General features: G+C 44.6%; 1 long non-coding RNA gene across 2 annotated transcripts in view; it reads right to left on the reverse strand.

Moving 5' to 3' along the window:
* Positions 1-230: 230 nt before the first annotated feature.
* Positions 231-25526, reverse strand: part of LOC146866152 (uncharacterized) — a 40079-nt gene continuing 14783 nt past the window's right edge. Inside the window, exons 2-4 of one of the 2 annotated variants that reach the window (XR_014970585.1) lie at positions 12185-12755; positions 7880-8020; positions 231-879 (exon numbers count right to left, since the gene is read on the reverse strand). This is a non-coding gene — a long non-coding RNA (uncharacterized LOC146866152). Of the gene's footprint in view, positions 880-7879; positions 8021-12104; positions 12756-25526 lie in introns of those variants that run through there. The other variant, XR_014970584.1, reaches the window with a different exon arrangement.

Consider the following 25526-nt stretch of genomic DNA (forward strand, 5'->3'; position numbering starts at 1 on the left):
AACACCAACAATCATTCTCTCAAACTATCTGTGCCTACAAAGGGACATCAATTCCGAACGACAACTATTCTCTTTGATAGAGGAAAACCACTTCTTCTGAATCACCCTAACAATTCCTCCATCAGGAGGTCGACTGAATCATTTAGTTGTTTATTAGTTCAATGATACCTTAACACTCTAAATTAATCAATAGACATTTTCAATGAAATAATTACCCGACACAGTAGTTCAAATAATGATTTTCTTTTATCTAATTTAAATGCAGGTTAAATCTTAATAATGCAATATTATCTTTTGTCATATTTACCTATTCTGACTAATTGTCGTTTTCTAAGTCAGAAACTGGTCCTCAGTTAAACATCAGAGTTCTTGGTCTATCATGTAGAGTCACCGTCCTCTCCGTCAGCACAACATCAGGATACTGGAAATGATGTTCAAGAAGTGGAGCTCGTACCTCTCTAGTCTACCAATATTTATACTAAAATTTACATATTATAGTTACATTTTCTCATTTTCCTGGCCAACGATTGGCTGAATTCAAATATATCTCAATACATTAGGAAACATTTTCAAAATCTCTCATGCGGAAAAAGTCTCAAAGCAAACGTATGGGAATGAATGTCCATGGTCCTAAATGTAACAGTTCGTTGAAACAGGTTGGGTTTGATAGTTCATTTTCTTAACTTGCAACATTTGCTTCACGTTCAGGGGCATTGGCACCTCGCCCAGAGTAGTCTTCATGGGCATGATCTGACAGGTCACACAAAGGACACGGATGAAGTCTGTGCAGGCGCCTTCCTCCATTGTTCAAATGATGAAGTAATGTACTTTAGTTAGGTTTCAGTCGGCGGCCATCTTTTGGTAGGCCAGAATAGTCAACTTTAAGCAAAGAAACACAAAATCGTAATTAATACATAGAAATGATTAAAACAGTGTTATTCCCTTGCTAATACCCTTATGTGTATGCATTTATCTAGCCATATGCAACATTCAAAGCCATTAATGCTGGTTTATTTAAGCGCAAATCACAATAACATTACTCAAGCAACGTTTATCATTTTAATATGCATACAGACTTAGTTTACTTAACATTTTAGCCATGCAAATGCATTCCCATGTGTATTCTTCTTGTTAATAAGGTTGGTTTAGTACTTTCACATCTCACTATTAATTATTATAATTATTCATTAGTTATTTTAATATAAACATATAGAAATGGATTGGGTATATAAAAAGAAAACATTTTACCCGCTCCATCAATTCCCCTTTGGTTATTTTAGCACCAGAAAAATCAAAACCCACAAAAATCAATTTATTTTCCCCTTTTATGGAAATTCGAAATGTTTTCTTGCTCAATTATAATTCGGTTTCCCCTTCATCTTCTCTTTTTGTTTTGTCATACATACTCTCCTTCCATCCTACTAATGCTATTTCTTCAAAATCTCTTTCTTGTTTCTTTTCCTTCTTTTTAATAATTTCTCGTCTAATTTTCTTTTTATTTCTTTTATGTTTGCAACACATACATCCTAATCTAAGTATTAATAGTATGAAAATGACACACGTTAATGGAAATAATATTTTCCCTAATATAGTACTACCTAATTTCCCTAGGAAAGTCTTAATAGCAGCCATTTTATTACTAATTTTAGTCCAGATACTTTCAACCTCCAGTGGTTTTATTTCATCATGCAATTCTGTAATATTTTTGATATAGACTTTTAGATCTTTACTTACATCTGGAATGAAAGTGCAACAATGTTGAACTTTCAGCATTCCACAGTTTCCACCCTCTTTTGCCAATAAAATGTCAAGGGCAAGTCGATTTTGCATAATCATAGCACGCATGGCAACCATCTCAGTGTTTACCAACAGAAATCCTCCAGCGGTGCTTGTTGACAAGCGATCCTCTATTGTTGACAATTTCCGAATATTATTTGCATTCAAAGATATTCCCACTGCTGGTATCAAAGCTCCAAAAATATCACCTACAATTTCTAACCAAGTTTCTCTTCTACTACGCATTAGTAGGTTATGTGATCCACTATTTTCTACTCTATCCATGTGAAAGATCTTTGGAAAGACCAGGCCAACATAACATGTGCCATACCAATGGTCGGGCAACCTGTAATAGGCCTTGTTCCCACAAATGTAGTATAATCCAGGAAACACTGGATCTTCTCCGCCTCTAAATCCCCATCCAGATGCAATAAAATATGTATCATGACACTCACTTGTCCCTATATAAATATAATCATATTGGGATCTTTCCCTCATAATGCATAATTTGCCTTTCTGTGGTGAGTCTATAGCTATTGTTGGCCTAACTTCACCCTTTGTCTCCCTTTTCCCATCGATGTTCCAAATATTTTCTCCTACTTCATGTCCTTCTGCCTTTTCGTGCATCTTCAATCTCCTTTCTTCAACCATATCTAGAAATGTTTTCTCTTCTTTCTTCAAACTACAAGTTAAATTGTCTCTAAAAATGTATTCTAATGTTAGTTCCTTAATTTCTATAAAAAGTTCACCTAGAACATTAGCAGTTTTAGCTGGATTCAATTCATTATTCATGGGCAATTGTCCAAGAATGTTATCTATATTAGACAGATTATATTCTAATTTCCCCAATTGATAAAATATACTTGTTAAAACGCTACATGTTATTCCATAAGTTGCTGGGAGATGATGGTAAGTCACCCCTTCTGAAACAGAGGCAGGTAATTGCACACAGACGTAGCAATCCCTTACATCCATGGTTTTTACATATTCATACAATAGTTTTGAAAATACATTGCTAGAAAAATCAGTTATAGACCTATCCTTGTGTATATGTTCAGTGCTTGCTTTAAATGGAACTACCCTTTGTGAATTCTTCACTACGTTAGTCATATTTTCTCTATGCCCTTCTAGTGTATCTAAAGTTACTTTGAAAGAGATCAAAAGAGCGAGTACGCTCCATAGAAGCATTAATAATCCTGTACAACAGCAACACATTTTGCACCATCTTCTCATGAAAGTACATCTACTCTTGTTATTATCTATGTTAGCCATTTTGATAAACTGACCGTGTCTTTTGACTTAGCCTCTTCTACTCCACTCCTTACTCCTTCACCTGAAAGAGCAAAGCACTTATCAGGTTAACCCAGTTCTTCGATTTCTTATTCAATTCTTTATATTTTCTACAATGATCTTCTTGAAATTACTCAGTTTGGCATCTCATCGTTTTTCACTTCCTTTTTGTCATCCACATACAGAAATTCCTGAATTTCCGCTTCTTCTCCAATATCGGATAGGAGAACTCTCAGGATTTCCGCTGTTTCTTCTTCCTCCACCACTTTCAGTAAAGTCTCCTCTGGATTTCCTTGACTATCTACCTCTTCTCCTTGTCCAGGCAGTGCCACGTATGTCCATTCAGGTGACTTATACTTCTGGTTGGGTTTTCTTGTTCTTTTTGTTTCTTCAGACACCTCTGTCTCACCCTCCTTTTCTTTGAGCTGACTTGTCACTTCATTCACTTGTTCAGCTTTTGTGGGTTTGACTCATGTCAATCGGTATCTCAGTCTCTTTATTTTGTTTGGCCAAAGGTCTCCTTTAGCATTTCTTCTTATTTTACCTTCTTTACCGTTTCTTTCCTCAATCCAAGTTCTCTTTCTCAGAACTCGACCCTCTGGTATTTCAGTTTCACTGTCTTCTGATTCTGTCTCGTTTGGCTTTTCCTTTTCAGTAGTTTCTTTTTCCACCTCTTGTGTTTGCCCTACTTCTGTCCCTCCTCGGGTCTCCGACACGCAATCTTCCTGCTGACTACTTGTCCCTTCACCTAACTGGATGTTGCAGTTCCCTACACCTCCTCAGGGATCCTCCGCAATCTGTCCCTCTCTTTCTGTACCTGTCACTCCTTCTCCTTCAAGAATTTTCTCTGGTGGAACTTCTCCTACTCTTTCGTCCGGTGTGAATGTTACTTCTGCTGATACATTCTTTTCTTTTCTTTTCCTCTTTCTGTGCTCACCACTGGCGTTCTGCTCGCCTCCAGAATCTGAACCGTCTGAAATCTGCAATCTCTTTCTCAGGATTTCTTCCCTTGGGGTTGGAACTAATCTTGGCTCCTTCTCCCCCCTTTCAGGATTTTCTTTTGTCTTTGAATTCTCATCAACTGAATCAGCACTTGATTCCGAAGCATCGAAATATTCTTTCCCAATGCTATCTGCTGGATTTGGGACTCTCAATGTGTGACTTGCATGTATCCAATTTTTCAGTCCAGCACACTTCACAGCAGTTGTTGTGATCAGGATAACTTGCCTTGGCCTTCCCCACCTTGGAACCAAGCAATTTCTTCTTCTGTGGACTTTTATTCTCACCCAGTCATCAGGGCTCAGATCATGGGCTGGTTTCCTCTCAAGGGTGGTGGCATCCGCTCCAACCTGGTGAAACACAGAATGGACTGCGTCAGCCAGGCCTTTACAGTAATCCAAAATCATGTCATCAGTTATTGTCATCAATTTGTTGACTGGAACAAATGCGTGTCTCATGGCGCGTCCCATGATAATTTCGTAGGGACTCAAACCTGTAGTTCTGTCTGGAATAGATCTGATTGTCATCAAGACTAGAGGCAAGACATCAGGCCATTTCATTCCTGTGGCTAAACACATTTTCCCTATTCTGTTTTTGATCGTACCATTCATTTGTTCAACCACACCAGAAGCCTCTGGTCGATAGGCACAATGTAGTTTTTGCTGTATACCCAATGCTTCACAAATCAATCCCATGATCTCATTGTAAAAATGTCCTCCTCTGTCTGATTCAATGGTCAATGGGAACCCGAATCTTGGGATGAATTCCCTTAACAATAGTTTGGCCACTGTGAGTCCATCATTTCTTCTTGTTGGGTACGCCTCCACCCACCTGGAGAATAGACAAACTACCACCAGAACATACCTCAACCTGTTATAAGGGGGGATTTCAATGAAATCTATTTGCATTCTGGTGAAAGGTCCTCCCTCTCGACCTATTGTGCCTAGGCTTACCACTGTTTTTCTTCCAGGATTGTACTGCTGACAAATCAGGCATCTTTGACAGAGACTTTCTGCTACCAACCTGAATTTTGCATTGTACCAGGTCTGCTTAAAGGCCCTTATCATGGCATCCCTCCCTAGGTGCCCTTGGCCATGGTACATCCGTGCCATGGTTGACATCATGCTATCAGGCATAACTGGTCTTCCATCTCTATAGACCCACACATGGTCTTTCTCCCTTGGGGCACAACCTGCTTTTACCCATTGTTTCATTTCTCCATCTCCTGCTGCATCCTGCAATTGCCTCACCTCTTCCCATGTTCCCACAACATTAGTGAACATTAAGGAGCAAGAAAACATTTCCTTTTCTTTTCCCCTATTTATTGAGTACTGGTTTCGGGCACAGTACTGAAGCATGTCATTTGCGTCTCGATTCCCAGTAGCGATGTAATCACTACCTTGATCATGAGCAGCACATTTAACAACAGCCAACTCTTTAGGCAACTGTATTGCTTCAAGCAATTTTCCAACCACTTCTGCATTCTTTATGGGAGTTCCACTGGAGGTCAGGAAACCTCTCTGTAGCCAAAGTTGGCCAAAATCGTGGACAACTCCAAAGCCATACTGGCTGTCAGTTATCACAGTCACTCTCACATTCTTCCCAATTTTGCATGCCTTTGTCAGTGCCACTAGTTCTGCTACTTGAGCGGATTTAACTCCTTTCCAGTGTGATGCTTCCACGACTGCTGCAACTGTGCATATTGCATATGCTGCACTCAACAATCCTTCATCCGTTCTTAGACAAGATCCATCCACAAACATCACATAATCACTTTCTGGCAATGGTAAATCTTTTATGTCTGGTCTGGGTTTTGTGCAAAAATCAAGCACATCCAAGCAATCATGATCAACATCATCTCTTACCTCCACTCTCTCCGCATCTGGCAATAGTGTAGCTGGATTCACATTCACACATCTCTCCAGACTTACATTGGTTGCACCTAGAATGACCTTCTCATACTTAGTCAGCCGACTATGTGACATGAACTGTGTTCGGCTCCTTGTTAAAAGGATCGCCACATCATGAGGTACAAATACTCTTACTGGATATCCCATCACAATTCCCTCACTTTGCTCTAGACTTCGACATGTTGCAGCTACTGCTTTCAGACATCCTGGCAGACCCACCGCTACTGGATCTAGCATTGATGAGAAATATGCAACTGGTCTCCTTAGTCTTCCATGTTTCTGTATTAACACTGAGAGTGCACATCTGTTTCTCTCACTGCAGTACAATTCAAACTCTTTCTCATAGTCTGGCATACCCAAAGCTGGGGCTTCACAAAGTTTGTCCTTCAATTGTCTGAATGCTGCCAATTCTTCTTTGTTCAATTCAAGAGGATCTTAACCTCACTTTTTGTCAACTTTACCAATGGTTTGGCAATCAAGGAGAAGTTACTTATCCACTGACGACAGTAGCCAACCATCCCTAGGAACATTCTCACTTCTCTCTGGGTCATTGGAGCTCTCATTCCTCTGATAATTCTGATTCTGTCTATCGTCACTTTTCTCAACCCTTTTTCAATGTTATGTCCTAGGTATTGTACTTCCTTTTTGCAGAATTGCAATTTTGTCGGAGAAACTTTTAGTCCTCCGTCTGCCAAATGATTCAGCAAAGCTATGGTATCTGTTTCACAAGCTTCACGCGTTTTCGATGCCACCAGTAAATCATCGATGTACTGGACCAAAACTGAATTTTCAGGCATCGTAAGACTTTCCAGAGATTTCTTTAGCAACTGATTAAATATTGAGGGGCTCTCTGTGTACCCCTGTGGGATTCGGCACCATGCCAAAATACGCTCTCTAAACCGAAATGCAAATATCGGCTGGCTGTCATGATGCAACGGAATGGAAAAGAAAGCATGACACAAGTCAATTACTGTGTACCATTCTGCATCATGGGGAATCTGGTACAAAACTACTGATGGATTTGGAACAATAGGACAGCATGACACAACAATTTTGTTAATTTTTCTCAAATCCTGCACTATTCTGAACTTTCCATTAGGCTTCTTCAGTCCCATTATAGTCGAGTTACATGGACTGCTCATGATTTCCCTCAACACTCCATGTTGAATCATTTTCTCAATTAAAGGTGTCACTCCTTCAATTATTTCAGGTGTCAGTCTGTATTGTGGAATGTTTGGATAAACTATTCCTTCTTTTAATGTAATTTTTACTGGATCTACATTTCTCATAAGGCCTACATCTTCTCCAGTAAAATCCCAGACTCCTGCTTTCACAGACTGCTTCAATTCTTTGGGTAACTCATCAGGGTTGAATACTGCATAGGTTCCTATAACTTCATGCTCTTGATTAGCTATTGTCATTTTATACAGTACATCCTCATCTGGTGTCTCAAAGGCTATTCCATCTGGGGTACAGAATATAGTGCAATTCATCTTGCACAACAAATCTCTCCCTAACAAATTTACAGGACTGGTATCACACACCACAAATCGGTGCATGTCTGTGAATTTCCCTATTTTAACCTTTACCGGTTCAGTAAGGTAGGTCCTAATCTGGATGTTTGACACACCAACTACTTGGATTGTTTCATCCGAGAGAGGAAGATTCTTTACATCTGCTGACCTGACAGTTGATCGTGTAGCTCCAGTGTCTACTCGGAAAGTAATGTTTTCATCATTAATTTTCCCATCTACAAATGGTCCTGTCTGATCTATTTCTAGAGTTGCGCCAAGCACGCACTCTTCTTCCTCCCTTCGGCACCGTCAATAATTCTCCTCTGAATCACTCTCTTCATTTCGCAGCCAATATTGTGAAACAGTGCTCGCGCGTTGCGGCTTGTTTACCTGTTCTTCATTGTAGAATCCCACTTCTTTATTGTATTTTTGGGTATTTCTGCTTTGCGGTAGTGGCAGTTTTGGCACCTGATTCTGTGGATTAACAGCCTTCTGCTGTTGCTGCGGCTGGCCACCCACCTCACACTGCACCTGTGGATTCAATGATGGATTTTCATTATTAGTACTTGGTGGATATTTACACTCGGATTTCCAATGCCCTAACCTACCGCAATTGTGGCATGGGAACTTCTTTTTGGCTTCTTCTATATTACCCTTCCCTTTTCCTGGGCCATATCTTGGTTTGATTTCTGGGTTATTGGCTTGTTCGACTAGCTGAGCTTCCTGTGTTTCTGCCACTTTTACTTGTGCCCACATTGCCTTTTCCTTCAGTTTTCGCTGCTTTGCCTCAATCTCATCACTAAAGTATTTGGCATGTCTCAAAATCTCATCTATTTTCTTACTCTGCCAGTCTACCGTATGCTGCTTGATCATTTCACTAATTTCTGGGGGTAAACCATACACAAATCTGTATACAAAATGACTTAGATCCTTTTCTCCCAGATTTTCATCTCCACTAAACTGTTTGAAAGCCAGTATTAGTCTTTCATAGTAAGCATGAACTGATTCTTTCACTTCCTGATGCATTCGATCTATTTTAACCCAGTCTGTTTCTTTGGGAGGCACTTTATTTTTCAAAAATACCATAACCTGTTCATATTTCTTCATTACCTCGGGGTCTGGTGCTCCTGTTTTTGGGTCTCTCGGGTATTCTTTAGTTGGCCAATCTATGACTATCTTGCATTCTGCCCATAAGTCTGCTGGCGCTATTATATCAAATAGGCTATTTAGATCAATCCACAGTACTTTTGACAGCTTAACAAATCTGTCCACCTGTCTGTACCACTCGACGGGCTTTTCCCGCAATCGAGGGAAGTCATTTGTAAATGACAAAATGTCCTGTCTTGTCCACGGGACATGCACATATCCCCCTCCTGGAATCTCTCTCATGGGGAACTCTGTCACTACCTTTTCCTTTTCTCTCACAGGAAATGCTGGGAAAGTTCTGTCTGATGTATCATCCCGCTTTCTATACCACCTGCTTTTCCATTTGTCCACATCTCCCCATTTCCTTAACACTGTGATTATATCCTTAATCTGGACTATGCGTCCTGCGGGGCTCAGATTTTCAATATCCTTTTCCGTGAAATCCACTCGGTAAGGCTTCTGTAAAGCTTTTACCTTATCCATGTCAATTCCCATTTCACTTGCTATTTCTTCTAGCCTGTCATGTAAATTCCTCGCTCTCCAAGTGACACTCTTGCACAAAAACAACAGTTCCTCATCCTGGTAATTTTTCAGCTTTTCTGTGGGGATTGTCCCTACTATTAATTCTTCTAACACCATGCGTAATTTTGCCACATCAATAGTTTGAGGTTCTTTCTCTTTTCCTTGCAAGCTCTTCAGCCATTCACTCAATTCATCTGTGGTTATACCTACTGATTTTTCCACATTGCCTGGCTCTGTCATTCTTTGTGGTTCTAATATTGGTCCTCCTACTATTCTGTCTCTTTCTACAGAATCAGGACTATAAAACAGGTTATTCGACACATTTAGTCCACCCTCACTCATTGTATGTCTCCAAGGATTCTCCCTTGCTTTCATTTGGGGCTGTTCTGCTTGTCTACTGCTTACATACGGAACTGTTAAACCATGCTAACTTTCTTTCTGCTTCTCAAAAATGGGCATAACTGGACCTATGTTTACAGGAACTGTAACTGCTTCTAGATTCTTTTTCAATTCTCTTATCTTCTCTGTCAATTCTAACGTGGTTTTTGCTAATTCTTTTGAATTTTCACTTTCAGCCTTGTTTATATCTCTCTTTCCCTAAGGGAATTTCCCCTCTTCCGCTCTGGTGTCGTAGACTCTGTCTTAATAATTCATAAGGTTTCCCTTACTGAAGTATCTGGGGTTGATATTTCTGATTCTTTCCTGTACGGAGGTGGGTTTTTGTAAAACATATCATCTAGGACATCGTCCTCCGATTCATTTGCTCCATACCTTCTAGATTCTACATTATGTCTATTTTCTACACACTTCCTTCCTTCTTTTTCTCCTGCTTCTCTAACAGGAAACAGTCCTTCAGTCATACTTGCGTCTCGCCACCTTCTCATTCGATCACAATGAGTTTCACGATCATTTGGCCGTCCAAACATGTATCTGTACCTACTACCATTTCTCTGTTTTTCTCGCTCATGCATCTCATCTTCCCACTCAGTCAATGCCTCAAACTGTGTAGGTCTCGGACGGGGGTCTAATCCCATCATCCTTTCACGTAGGTTCCTTAAAATTGCCAAATTAAATGAACCATGTTCCGGAAATGCTAAAACTCCGTCATTCCTTGTATTTTTTGCCCAATTGTCTAACCAAATGCAAGTATGGGACCTATATTTCGCAACCATAAAGGATGCGGGTGTCTTTGTTGGAGGAATTAACTGTCCTTCCCTCGTCACAATCTCTTTGTCTTTCACGAACCACCCCTTTATTTTACTAAATAGGGATTTCTTCTTCTTTTCGACTTAATGATAATACATCATCCCCTCTTTCGTGAACCCCTAGGGTTTTCGTCAACTATACGGTCTCTAGTCCAACAGCAGCGCGACTCCCACTTACACACCAATCCTGGGCGTCTACGTCACTGTCACAATCCTCAAATCCCTGCGTGACTCACACTAACGCACCAATCCTGGAGCGTCTACGTCACCCTGTACTTCTCCCAATCCTTTCGCGGCACACACTAACGCACCAATCAGGGCGTTTCTGCTGTTCAGTCCCACTGTCCAATCCCAGCGCGGTCTTTCTGACGTCAGCAGTCGCTGCAGCAGCTCCTACTCCTGTCTACTGTCTCCAGTCCACCCCTCCTTTACAAAACTACTCGGCAGACTTTGTTTCAATTTTACGATACTGTTAGTCACAACATACAAACATCTCCATTGTCTGCTTCGCTAACCACAGAATAGCAATAGACCTTTCCCACGAGAATTCTGCTTTTAACGAGAGCAGTGCTTACCTCTGCCCTACTACAGAATCATTACTTCCGTTGATAAAGTAGCACATCCCTCTACTTCACCCTTCTATCAAGCATCAATTAACTGTTTTCTCCGGAATTAAGACACATAGTTGGAAACGCAATGCTCCTGAGAAATAAAACCAGAGTTCCGCAATTAACCTGAATGCTATTTCATTCAAGCACTTTCACACAAGAAAATGTAGTACATTCGCACAGAATCCTGTCTTTTCCGAGGACAGCGAACAGTCTGTCCTACTACAGAATTATGACATACGTTAACAAAGCAGCGCTTACCTCTACTTTGTCCTTCACTCAAACTCAGAGAACACCTGCTACCTTTTCAGTGATAAGCGTTATCGGTATGCCAATTGGTTTCCTGGTACTTAAAGACCAAAATTTCACAGGTACCCTTCGCTATCATACGCACTTCTCTCACACAGAAATTGTCTCTAATGGCAACACACGGCGATGTCACCGAATCGAACCCAGACAATGTGACGCCCAACTTCAATTGTTACACGTTTTTCCCCGTATACCTACGGGCAACCACAATCCCGTCTTTCCCGAGAGCAGTGCGTACCTCTGCCCTACTACGGGACTGTCACCGACTTCTTACATCCCAGAAGCCGTACAGACTACATAAAACTCAATATGACTTCAACATATAGTGTTAGTATACATATCAATACCTATCAACAATCGATAAGCTATATACAGGCAAATCATCAAACCAAAACAATAAAAACCATCTCTAGCTACCAGAAATACAGGTAGCTATATATATATACACGCAAAATCATTAAACCTAAACAATGAAAACCATCCTCTGCTACCAGAAATACTGGTGCAGTTCGGGTTATTCAATTTCCCCTTACTTCCACGGACAGAATGATTTGTCAGTCACACGCACATACACACATCATACGCTGGTGGGGCCCATAACACCAACAATCATTCTCTCAAACTATCCGTGCCTACAAAGGGACATCAATTCCGAACCACAACTATTCTCTTTGATAGAGGGAAACCACTTCTTCTGAATCACCCTAACAATTCCTCCATCAGGAGGTCGACTGAATCATTTAGTTGTTTATTAGTTCAATGATACCTTAACACTCTAAATTAATCAATAGACATTTTCAATGAAATAATTACCCGACACAGTAGTTCAAATAATGATTTTCTTTTATCTAATTTAAATGCCGGTTAAATCTTAATAATGCCATATTATCTTTTGTCATATTTACCTATTCTGACTAATTGTCGTTTTCTAAGTCAGAAACTGGTCCTCAGTTAAACGTCAGAGTTCTTGGTCTATCATGTAGAGTCACCGTCCTCTCCGTCAGCATAACATCAGGATACTGGAAATGACGTTCAAGAAGTGGCGCTCGTACCTCTCTAGTCTACCAATATTTATACTAAAATTTACATATTATAGTTACATTTTCTCATTTTCCGGGCCAACGATTGGCTGAATTCAAATATATCTCAATACATTAGGAAACATTTTCAAAATCTCTCATGCAGAAAAAGTCTCAAAGCAAACGTATGGGAACGAATGTCCATGGTCCTAAATGTAACAGCTCGTTGAAACAGGTTGGTTCGATAGTTTATTTTCTTAACTTGCAACATTTGCTTCACGTTCAGGGGCATTGGCACCTCGCCCAGAGTAGTCTTCATGGGCATGGTCTGACAGGTCACACAAAGGACACGAATGAAGTCAGTGCAGGCGCCTTCCTCCGTTGTTCAAATGATGAAGTAATGTACTTTCGTTAGGTTTCAGTCGGCGGCCATCTTTTGGTAGGCCAGAATAGTCAACTTTAAGCAAAGAAACACAAAATCGTAATTAATACATGGAAATGATTAAAACAGTGTTATTCCCTTGCTAATACCCTTATGTGTATGCATCTCTCTAGCCATATGCAACATTCAAAGCCATTAATGCTGGTTTATTTAAGCGCAAATCACAATAACATTACTCAAGCAACGTTTATCATTTTAATATGCATACAGACTTAGTTTACTTATTATTTTAGCCATGCAAATGCATTCCCACGTGTATTCTTCTTGTTAATAAGGTTGGTTTAGTACTTTCACATCTCACTATTAATTATTATAATTATTCATTAGTTATTTTAATATAAACATATAGAAATGGATTGGGTATATAAAAAGAAAACATTTTACCCGCTCCATCACCTTCCATGGTCTTCCAGCAAGCTGGTGCTGCTGCCGACCCTAGACATGATTCTGCCCTTCTGCTGTTGAGCTGAGCTCCAGCAGGAGAAGGTAGAACAATAGGTTTCCTGTCACAGGGAGGTGTGGCAACCTCCCAGACAGGACATGGTGTATTGGGCTGGGGTGGGGGAGCTTGCACGCACCACCAGACTGATTTGAAGGTCACATTTGGTGCCCTCCTTGCAAACTCTAGTCTGAGCCAGTTCAGGGAGCCCTTGGCTCCCGCTCTGGCATGAAACAGGACAAAGGACATGGGTGTACCCTTCCCTCTGTACAGCCCCTCCTCCAGGAGGGACCCTTAAATCATTCCAACCCTTTCCCTAGGGTACTTAAGGGCTTTCCTCAGGGTGGCTCTTCAGATTCGTTGTGGGATAAGATTCAAACCTGAAACCACTTCAACCTCGACCATCTGGGCACCTGGACTTCGCCTAGAACCAAGACTGTACCAAGGAAGACTCCTGCTGCTCCTGGTCTTAATGTTCTGTAAGTCTTCTTCATCGTCCGTTCCTGTGCTACTTCCGGGTTCCTCTCCGGGTCTGTGGGCATCAAAGATACCTGAAGGAATTTCCCTTGGAGTGAAAGAGTCACTCCCCTGAATCTACAGGCACCGCAATGAAGCTGACCGGTCTCCTGCTCCTGACGTCTCACTGACCCTGAAAAGCTCAGCAACACAGGTGGTGGTTCTGGAACTCTCTTGAGGCCTGGCCTGTCCTCTCAGCAAGTTGGCTCTGTACTCCAGAGATGTTCAGGCTACAAGAAGCCCCAGCCTTCAGCATCTCTTCCTGCCAAGATCTACGTCCTCACTGCATCCTCTTCACCTTTTTGGCTGCATCTTTGGTGAGCTGCTCAAAGTCCCCTTGCGACTCCTGTGCCTTCGGCTTGTGGGTCCTCTTGAGGATCTTCTTTGGCTTCAGTGGGCTCCCTGTTTGCTCGGTGCCTGCTCTAACTCTCCTGCAATTGTTGAGTCCCCTGGACCTTGCTGGTCCTAACATTGTTCCTTTATCATTTACCATGTCTGTTGCTGCTGCCAAGGCTTGTTGATGGGGCACCAGACTCGACCCCCTTGTTCTCGACTTCCGACATGGGACAGCTCATGAACGGCTCCTGGTCTTCCACAGCATCGCCCGGTCCTCACAACTGCAGTGACAAGCTCACCGACATCACTACTACATCTTCTGTCATCGGTGGTCATTGATGTTCTGTGCATCCTGGTCACCTCTGAGTGACATAGACTCTGTCCTCTCTGCTTGCAGATTCTTCTCTTTAAGAATCCACCCTTGGATTCCACCTGACTCTTTCACCTTCTCCGCCAGCAGCATCTTTCCTGAAGTCCTCCATTGTGGTATACAGCAGTTTCCGACGTCACTTCGCACCTATGCACAAGGCTTCCCTGGTGTAGGTATCCTAGTTCCTGGGGTACCCATGGTTGATGTGACTCTCCAACCTTCTCCCTTCCATTGTGTTTCTAAGTGTCCACTGGGAAGGGTCCTTCTTCTTGAAAACTGCAACTGCGACTTTACCTTTGACTTTCATTGAGTGTGCGGCTGTGTTTCCATTCTGCACACAGCCTCCGTGGGGTCCATGGGTACTTACTTTGTGTGGTTCCTTGTGTCAGTTAAACAACAAAAGAGTGACAAGGGAAAAAGGAGCAAAAGAGCACGGGCAAAAACCAAAAAGATTTGTTAAAATAACCCTCACTCACCAACCTAGTTGGTGACATGCTTCATCATCGGGTTCCCACCAGAGAGGCCGAGTGCCTCTCTGGTGTGCTGCAACGCCTGAATTACAGCGGAGCTGGTTTTTGAATGTGAAAGGAAGTGAAGTTAAAAGGTAAATGATTTTAACCAGCAACAAATTTAATCATGGCAAACCAAAGACCAATAAAAACGTGAGATGGACAAGATCTGGTTTGTTAGGTTAACCAGAGCTGAACCAATTTGCAATAAGGTCGACATGTTTCTGCTTATCTTGCCCAGTTGGCTAAGCTTTGATCTGTCCTCCTCGGCCCGGAGGAGGACAGATCGAGGTTGATCGCGGGAGTGTGCGAGCATGGAAATACTATAGCTTACCCCCCTCTCGGACCCATGATGTTAGTAGCACCAAGTACATAAACATTCTTAGCCCCGGAATAATAGGATGGCTTTACGGTAGAACTGTGAGTTTTACCATTTGATCTCCACAGGTTAGGGTGCGCCTTAGCGTGCGCATACCGCCGTGGAGGCCCTTGTGGTCCTGATGAAAGCTTAGCCAACTGGGCAAGATAAGCAGAAACATGTCGACCTTATTGCAAATTGGTTAAGCTCTGGTTAACCTAACAAACCAGATCTTGTCCAACTCACGTTTTTATTGGTCTTTGGTTTGCCATGATTAAATTTGTTGCTGGTTAAAATCATTTACCTTTTAACTTCACTTCCTTTCACATTCAAAAACCAGCTCCGCTGTAATTCAGGCGTTGCAGCACACCAGAGAGGCACTCGGCCTCTCTGGTGGGAACCCGATGATGAAGCATGTCACCAACTAGGTTGGTGAGTGAGGGTTCTTTTAACAAATCTTTTTGGTTTTTGCCCGTGCTCTTTTGCTCCTTTTTCCCTTGTCACTCTTTTGTTGTTTAACTGATCTAACCAGGGGGAACAAGAGTGATAGTCCCTCACCCTCTTTTTGTTTTTGTGGTTCCTTGTGTCTCCAGGTCTTCTGAGTCTCCTGGTTCAAGTCCTGACTTCGGTCACAGTTTGCCTTCCACTTCTTTAGTATATGGTTTGGTCTCCTCCTGGAGACCACTGTGTATGTGTGCGTATTTACCTGTTTACAACTGATGTCTTGTGCGTATTGTGTTTATATCTCCGTGTAGGTTCTTTTTGGTTTAACCTACACTATTTGATTATTTCTGATAAGACAAGCTGCTTCACACTCCTTCTGGACTAAGCCTGAAGGCTGCTCTCCACAGCTAACACTTAGAGAGATTTCTATGGTTTTCTAAGACCACTAAAATCACCATAAGGGTGGTCTGGATTAGTGCAAGGTGCTTCACTTGAATGAGTGTGCACCATATACTAAGCCAGCCTCCTACATAGAGGATTATGTTTCTACCCTTAGGTTGCTTGCTAGGACTTGTGATTTCAAACATATTACGTATGAGCAGGTTTTAAGAGATCAAATCCTGATGAGAAGTAATAATAAGAAGATACAGGAGAGACTGTGGACGACTTCAGATATGCCACTTAGGTGCCGATCACGATCCGGTAAAAAATATCCCCGTGCGACTCGTATCCGGTCTTTTTACCGTACGAATCGTACAAGTGCCGTACGAACTGGCAATCACGATTCGCATGGTAAAAAGTCCATACGAACCGCATTCGGAATAGTTCCCCACACGTCCTCGGGTCGGAAAATGTGTCCGACACGTCCTCGTACGAATCACCGTACAAACGTGAAAGGTGAAGTCCGACCGGGGAATCACGATCCATCCCGGGCGTCCGAATGCACAACCGTATGGTGAAAAGACCGTCCGCACCGAACTCCCAAAACGACCACGGAGACGTCCAAACAGGTGCCCGGTACGTGCCGTACCCCCCCCCCCAGCCCCCGTAGGTACGCGCCGACCCCCCCCCCAGCCCCTGTAGGTACGCGCCGACCCCCCCCCAGCCCCCGTAGGTATGCGCCGACCCCCCCCCCCAGCCCCCGTAGGTACGCGCCGACCCCCCCCCAGCCCCCGTAGGTACGCGCCGACCCCCCCCCAGCCCCCGTAGGTACGCGCCGACCCCCCCCCAGCCCCCGTAGGTACGCGCCGACCCCCCCTGTGTGTACACCCTTGTACGCGCCGAACCCCCCGTGTATGTACGGTGCGTACCCCCCCGTGTACGTTCGAGTCGAACCCCCCCGTGTACGTTCGAGTCGAACCCCCCCGTGTACGTTCGAGTCGTACCCCCACCCGTGTATGTACGGTGCGTACCCCCCCGTGTACTTTCGAGTCGAACCCCCCCGTGTACTTTCGAGTCGAACCCCCCCGTGTACGTTCGAGTCGAACCCCCCCGTGTACGTTCGAGTCGAACCCCCCCGTGTACGTTCGAGTCGTACCCCCACCCGTGTATGTACGGTGCGTACTGGGGGTACGCACCGTACATACACGGGTGGGGGTACGACTCGAACGTACACGGGGGGGTTCGACTCGAACGTACACGGGGGGTTCGACTCGAACGTACACGGGGGGGTTCGACTCGAAAGTACACGGGGGGGTTCGACTCGAACGTACACGGGGGGGTTCGACTCGAACGTACACGGGGGGGTTCGACTCGAAAGTACACGGGGGGTTCGACTCGAACGTACACGGGGGGGTTCGACTCGAACGTACACGGGGGGGTTCGACTCGAACGTACACAGGGGGGTTCGACTCGAAAGTACACGGGGGGGTTCGACTCGAACGTACACGGGGGGGTTCGACTCGAACGTACACGGGGGGGTTCGACTCGAACGTACACGGGGGGGTTCGACTCGAACGTACACGGGGGGTTCGACTCGAAAGTACACGGGGGGGTTCGACTCGAACGTACACGGGGGGGTTCGACTCGAACGTACATGGGGGGGTTCGACTCGAACGTACACGGGGGGGTTCGACTCGAAAGTACACGGGGGGGTTCGACTCGAACGTACACGGGGGGGTTCGACTCGAACGTACACGGGGGGTTCGACTCGAACGTACACGGGGGGGTTCGACTCGAACGTACACGGGGGGGTTCGACTCGAACGTACACGGGGGGGTTCGACTCGAACGTACACGGGGGGTTCGACTCGAACGTACACGGGGGGGTTCGACTCGAACGTACACGGGGGGGTTCGACTCGAAAGTACACGGGGGGGTTCGACTCGAACGTACACAGGGGGGTTCGACTCGAACGTACACGGGGGGGTTCGACTCGAACGTACACGGGGGGGTTCGACTCGAACGTACACGGGGGGGTTCGACTCGAACGTACACGGGGGGGTTCGACTCGAAAGTACACGGGGGGGTTCGACTCGAACGTACACGGGGGGGTTCGACTCGAACGTACACGGGGGGGTTCGACTCGAACGTACACGGGGGGGTTCGACTCGAAAGTACACGGGGGGGTTCGACTCGAACGTACACGGGGGGGTTCGACTCGAACGTACACGGGGGGTTCGACTCGAACGTACACGGGGGGGTTCGACTCGAACGTACACGGGGGGGTTCGACTCGAACGTACACGGGGGGGTTCGACTCGAACGTACACGGGGGGGTTCGACTCGAAAGTACACGGGGGGGTTCGACTCGAACGTACACGGGGGGGTTCGACTCGAACGTACACGGGGGGGTTCGACTCGAACGTACACGGGGGGTTCGACTCGAACGTACACGGGGGGGTACGCACCGTACATACACGGGGGGTTCGGCGCGTACAAGGGTGTACACACAGGGGGGGTCGGCGCGTACCTACGGGGGCTGGGGGGGGGGTCGGCGCGTACCTACGGGGGCTGGGGGGGGGTCGGCGCGTACCTACGGGGGCTGGGGGGGGTACGGTGCGTACCGGGCAACCTACTCTGGTCGATTCGCGCTGTACTTCGCTTTTGCGGCACTTTTTGGGTGCCGTGAAAATATTGCCGTCCGGACTGCTGTCGGTTCGAATCGTAATTCCTGGGTCGTGAAACGCTGCCTGACAGCGTCCCGACGTCACGTCGCAGCATTCCCGGGTCACATTCGTATGTATATTTTCGTCGGTCGGTGTTTTGTACGAATCGTACGGAAATGGTGTTTCCGTGCGAATCGTAATTCCATGTTTGTAAAGTTTTACGACCGGGTACGAGTCGGACGGGGAAAACGCTCCGACCGACGGTTCGTACCAGGTTTTTACCGGATCGTGATCGGCACCTTAATGTTGCTATTGAGGTGGGTAAGACAATTGAGCATTCTGAAAAGTTTGTACAGGAAATAAGGAGTAATGAGAAGAACGAAGTGCATATTGAATCTAAAGATGGGGAGAAGTCAAAGAAAGTTCTGGTGCAAAAAAGTGAGATGACGCAAAAGCCTGATATGAAGACCAAATGGCAAAACCCTGAGGGGGAAAAAAAGAGTACAGCTTTGTCTTATAGGTACAGCAGTAGTACTCATTTGTGTAATTCTAAAATGTGTCCTGCAGTACAAAAGATTTGTTCTAGGTGCAGCAAGGAGGGAGGGCATTTTGGGAGGGTGTGCAGATCTGTACCCAGGAGAGTTAATGTTGTACAAAATTGTGATTATTATGATTCTGTTTATGACTGTTGTTGAACAGGACATCAACACCGTCTTGAATATTAGTGGGGTAAATGTGTAACTAAACTCCCTTCATGTGACATTGCAGTGGATGGTGTGGGTATACGGGTATTAGTGGACTTGTGTGCTTGGTACACTATTATAGCCATTGATGTAGTCAAAGTGAAATTGCCTAATAAGGTGTTATTGCCTCCACATGTATCTCCTGGGGGGTACACAGGCCATAAAATGTATTTGGTCGGGTATTTCTGGGCTAACATACAGTTTATTGGGCGTCGCACTTAAGGGAAAATTTATGTGGCTAGAAGTGGGCAATCTTTGTTGGGTTGGTCACACCAGGAAGAAATGGGTATCAGGTTGGTCCCGAGAGCGGATCCTCCTGTGTACACCATTGGGTCCTCTCCTAATGCCACATCTGGGTATTCTGTGGGTCCGGGTACAGGAGGTGTTTCTGATTTTGTGCAGGAATTAAAGCAACAATTTCCTAACGTGTTCAGTGACAATTGGGGGAGTACCAGGAGTTTAAGCATCCTATCAGGTTGCATGACAATGTTATTCCTTCTAGCCACTGGGTGAGGAATGTTCCATTGTCATACAGGGGCAAACTTAAGGATTTGTTGCGGGATCTGTGTGAGAGAAATATTATTGAACCAGTGGAATCTTCACCCTGGGTGTTTCTGATTGTGATTTCGGTAAATTCGTCTGGGGAATTGAGGCTCTGTTGTTTTGTGCAGCCTTAACAATGCCAGCTGGGTGGCTGCCCATCCCCTTTCCAATCTTCATGAGATGTTGACCACTCCATCGGGGGCACAGGTGTTCTCATTTCTAGACCTGGCCAGTGTATACCCTCAAGCGTCTTTAGATGAGGAATCCAGAAATCTTACTGCATTTATCACTCCAGAGGGGTTGTTTAGGTTTTGCTGAATGCCGTTTTGCCTGTCTTGTGCGGCCTATGTCTTTCAAAGGCTAATTAGAGAAACACTGGAGGGTTTAAGTGGAACGGTCACTTTTTAAGATGACATGTTAGTGTTTGGTAAGGGTGCAGAGGAGCATGACTGCAATTTGTGGTGCGTTTTGGCGGCCTTATCATCTAAAGGGCTTACTCTACGCTAAGACAAGGCAAATTTAAGAAATGTGAGGTGGAGCACCTTGGACATTGCATCAGTGGCATTGGCATTAAGCCCAAGAGTAACCATGTGGAAAACATCACATTGGCATTAAGCCCAAGAGTAACCATGTGGAAAACATCAGCAAGGCTCCGGTTCCCAAGTGCAAAGAGCAATTAGTTGCTTTCCCTGGGTTAACTGAGTTCCATGCCAAGTTTATCCCCAACTATGCTTCCAAAGTGGATCCCTTCAGATGTTTGTTAAAGGAAACTGCTAAGTTTGAGTGGACTGATAGCATGTCTGCGGCATTTGATGTTTTGAAGGGTTTGATTGTAAATGCACCACGTCTCAAATCTTTCATTGTTGAGAAGCAGTGTGAGGTGATGGTGGTGCCCAGCAGAGGTGGTTTGGGTGGAGTGCTGATGCAAAGAGACAATGGCAAGGAGTGGGTTGTGGCGTATGAATCAAGGGCTTTGCGAGATGCTGAAAAAACAATTCTGTGATTGAGAGGAAGTTGCTGGCTCGATTGCTGAACATTTTAGGACCTTTTTGTCCAAGATGGATCACAAGTCTCTTGTGCACATGATGGCACCAGGTGGGGACACACTATGTCTGCAAGGTTAGCCAGATTAGCCCATAGATTGCAAAGTTTTCAGTATCAGTTAGAGTATGCGCCGGGTAAGGTCAATGTGCATCTCTAAATTACCATTTCTAGTGGGTGATCTCTGTGAGGCAGACAGAGATTAATGCGAAGTAGTGTTCACGGTTCAGGATGTCAACTTAGTTGGTTTAGAGCTACCTACTGTACAGAAAACTAAGTGGGAAGAGGAGATGGTGAGAGATGGTGAACTTAACAGAGTGATACAGTGTATCTTAGGCAAGTGGGCGGAGGAAAGCAAGGTGTCTGGAGTTAATGGGTTATTTCAAAGTACGGGAGGAGTTGGCTGTGGAGAACGGTCTTGTGGTACAAGGGGACAAGTTTGTTCTCCTTTTAATTTGAGGAAGACTATTGTGGATATCGCTCATGATGGTCACCTTCGTATTCAGGTAGGACGTGGCGTATCAAGGAGAATTTTTGTTGGCCAGGGATAGAAACTTTTGTGAAACATCAGGTGAGAATGTGTTGAAAGTGTGCATCTAGTGACTAGTTGGGTATGGCCTTATCCACTGATCCTTAGCCAGTGGATTTTCCAGTAGCGCCATGGTGGAAGTTGGGTCTTGACGTAATTGGTCCGTTTGCAGTATTACTGAGACAGAAGGCTTTTGGCATAGTGTTGGTGGATTGCTACTCAAAATGGCCTGAGATCAAAAGGGTAAAGGAAGTTACTTCTGAGGTTGTGGTGGAGTTTTTTAATGAAGTTTTTTGCAGAGAGGGCATTCCTCAAGAAGTTGTAACTGACAACGACCCCCAATTTGTCAGTAAGTATATGAAGAGTTATTTTGAGAAGTGGGGAGGAACGCATAAGAGAATTGCTGTCTTCCACCCTGAGGCAGATGGCCAAGTTGAGAGATTCAACCGTGTGGTCATAGAAGCTATTCAGGTGGCTGTGAAGGGTGGTTTGAGCTGAAGGAATTCTTTGCAATATATGTTGTTGGCTTATAGGACTTCTCCAAATTCTGTGACTTATTGAGAGAGTGTAAACCCAGCACCAGGTTAGTACCTTGGTGGTTGAAGAACAAAAAGATAATGTAGGATGAGATTGCAGAAGTGGACGTTACATGGATTTGTAGCAGAGTGGAGGATTACAAAGCGAAAATGAAAGAGGATTTAAGGAGAAGGAAAGGAGCTGTAAAGCAGGCAGTTGGTGAAGGTGGGTGACATGGTTTGACTCAAGAAAGGAAGTATAGCTGGTAAGGGGTTCGCCAGTTAGTCAGATCCGGTCCATGTTATTGAAGTCATCAGGAATGCAGCATGTTGATGGCAGGGGTGTCTGGAATCTCAGAAGGGTGTCCCTGTTCAAGGGTGGTGGTTTGTGTTCAGACAGTTATAAAAGTGATGTGTTTTTAGGAGTGCTTCGGAAGGTGTGTCAAGAACACAGGGATGGGGTACCTACCAATGTTAAACGAACCGAGATGGTTAAGGTTGCTTCCGGAAGTGTGAGGCCATGATGGCCACCTTTGAAATTCCAGGATTTTGTGTTAACTTAAAATTAAAACTTAAAAGTAAGGGGGAAGGTGGGCTGTATGCACGAGCATGCCATGGGCTATGTTGCGTTTGCGCTTTATTGTTAATTACATGTTGCTTGTTATTGTATGAAGTAGACACAAGTGGTATACATTGTGTAACACTTGTGTACAGTTCATAAGTCCATTTCTTGAATGAATGAATGAATGAATGAAACACATTTATAGAGTGCACGGCTACTCAGCAAGAGTGTCCCGGCGTTAATGGTCTCAAACTAACAGACCTAACACAAACACCTAGCACTGAAAGAGCCGGGTTTTGAGAAGCTTCTTATGAAACCTTCAAGTCAGCCGTAGATCTGAGAGAAGCCAGGAGTTGGTTCCATGCTTGAGCTCCCAGAAGCCTAAAAGATCTGCCCCCAGCCCGGGCAAGGCAAATTCTGGGGACTCAGGCCAGGCCCATGGAGGATGACCTCAGGGATCTGGCAGGAACGTAGTGGCTGACTCTTGCCCAGAGGTAGCCGGTGCCCTTACCATGAAGGGCTTTGGAGAACATTACCAGAGCCTTAAACTTGATCCTTTTACTCATAGGAAGCCAGGGTAATGCCTTAAGATGCAGGGTCATGAGGGTCCTGGGCTTCAGCCTGAGGACCAGTCTGGCTGCGGCATTTTGAACAACTTGAAGGCGCAGGAGGAGATAGCCTGGAAGGCCCAGGTACAGGATGTTAGCGTATTCCAGTCTGGAAGTAACCAGAGGCTAGACCATGGTTTTCCTGGTGTCGAGTGAGAGAAGAGGAAAAAAATTCTCAACATACGTAGCATGCCTAAGCAAAGGCCCACTACAGACTGGACTTGGGGTCTCATAGAGAAAGCTCTGTCAATGTAGATGCCGAGATTCTTTACCGTGGATTGGGCTGAAAGGGGTGGAGACATCTCATCTGCTCACCATTGTCTCCAGTCCACAATCGATTGAGAGCCAAAAAGGACAATATCCGATTTCTCAGAAGCTTGTTGCATGGGGTTTGGCTTGAGACTGGGAGCATATTTCAGACCTTGGTGGGGGATGTACATATGGATGTGGGTTGGCGGTTAGATTCATTCAAGGACTGGACTTGCTTCTATGGACACATCGTTCGACAATAAATGTGAAGTTTTCACCTTACCCTGGTGGAGTCTCTTCTCTACGTGTGTGTGTGTGCCTTCTCACCGAAACTTTCTGCACTAAACATCCCTCACCTTCATGCAGCAAAACCTTCATCCAAGCTGATAATAATTTTGTCCCTGCTTTCCTTCCTCTCATCAAGTCAAATGGTACTTGTCCAGTTACACCACTCTTGGTATTGTAAGCCCAAACAAGATCCGTCACTGATAACTTGACATTTTTCCTACCAGCTACCACTATCTGGATGGCACCCTTCATCATACAGTTAGCCCTTTCAACAATGCCATTGGTCTGTGGATTGTACAAACTGGTGCATGAATGTTTGATCCCACACAATCTCAAAAATGTCTTCATTTCATCTGATACTAACTGAGTACCATTATCTGTGATCAATGTAAAAGGAAAGCCTTGTTCTCTAAAGACATCTTCCAAGCCTCAATGGTATGGTACATGCGAAGAGTCAGTTACAGATCCCAAATGTAGGTCCTGAAATATTCTATCCCCCAAGCTGCAGCTAATGCCTCCCTCAATCACTGAGTATTTCCTCTCAGTGTTAGTAAAAGATCTAGAGCCAAAGGCTACCGTTCTTTCACCACAGATATGAACTTGCAACAATACTGCCCCAATACCAATAGCACTGACATCTACTACAACTATAGTCTTCAACCCCACATCAAATGGAGCTAACACTCCAGCTTCACAGAAATCACATTTTATGATCTCAAAGGCGTGTTGAGCATTCTCCCACACAAAATGGCACTCCTTTCTCATGAGCTTCCTCAAACATTCAATTTTTTCAGCAACATTTGTAATCAATTGTATGTAATGTTCTATCAGTTCTCTAAAAGACCTCAACTGATCTTCATCATGAGGAAAAGGTGCTTCTCATATTGCTTTCAATAAATCTTTTTTAGGTCTCACACCTTCCTTGGTAAGAGTATACCCGATGTACTCCACCTCCTTCATGAGAAATTCACATTTCTCTTTTTTGAGAGTTAACTCAGCAAGCCGGTCCAACACTTGTTTGAGGGTAACATCATCAATCAATCAATTAATAGATCTGTAGAGATCTATTAATTGGCAGGGTCTCTTGACGAATAACCAGGTGTTCGAGGACTTTGGGGATTCTGAAAGAGATGGGGAGGGCTTTAGATGAAAGAGTAGCTCGTTCCATGACTTTGCTGCTAAGCAGGATTAGGAACAACCTCTGCATCTGCTATGTCAGATGCGAGGGGTAAGGGATAAAGAAAGGGAGGTGGAGCAGATGTGCCTTGAAGGCTGATGAAAGTTCAAGTGTAGGTTCAAGAAGGAGGATCCACAATTGTGTAGGGCCCTGTATGCATGGGTCAGGAGTTTCAACTGGCTCTTTTCTGTACAGGGAGCCAGTGGAGTTCCTTGATGTAGGCGGTGATGTGGGTTCGTCTAGTGAACTCCAGGTCGAGTCTGCGTGCAGCATTCTGTATGGTCTGTAGTTCGTAGTCGTCGGAGGAAGTGAGCTGCAATCCCTGCATAGAGAGTGTTGCCATAGTCCATTTAGCTGGAGATAAGGGCCTGGGTGATGGTCTGTCTTGAGCTTTTGGGTAGCCATTTGAATATCTTACAAAGCATGAGGAGGATGAACCCACAGGAGGAGGAAACCAAGTTGACCTGTGTTGTCATGGTTAGCTTGTTGTCCAGAATGATGCCTAGATTCCTAG

The sequence above is a fragment of the Triturus cristatus genome, chromosome 2_1, assembly GCF_964204655.1.
Source record: "Triturus cristatus chromosome 2_1, aTriCri1.1, whole genome shotgun sequence".
In the NCBI taxonomy this organism is placed as follows: Eukaryota; Metazoa; Chordata; class Amphibia; order Caudata; family Salamandridae; genus Triturus; species Triturus cristatus.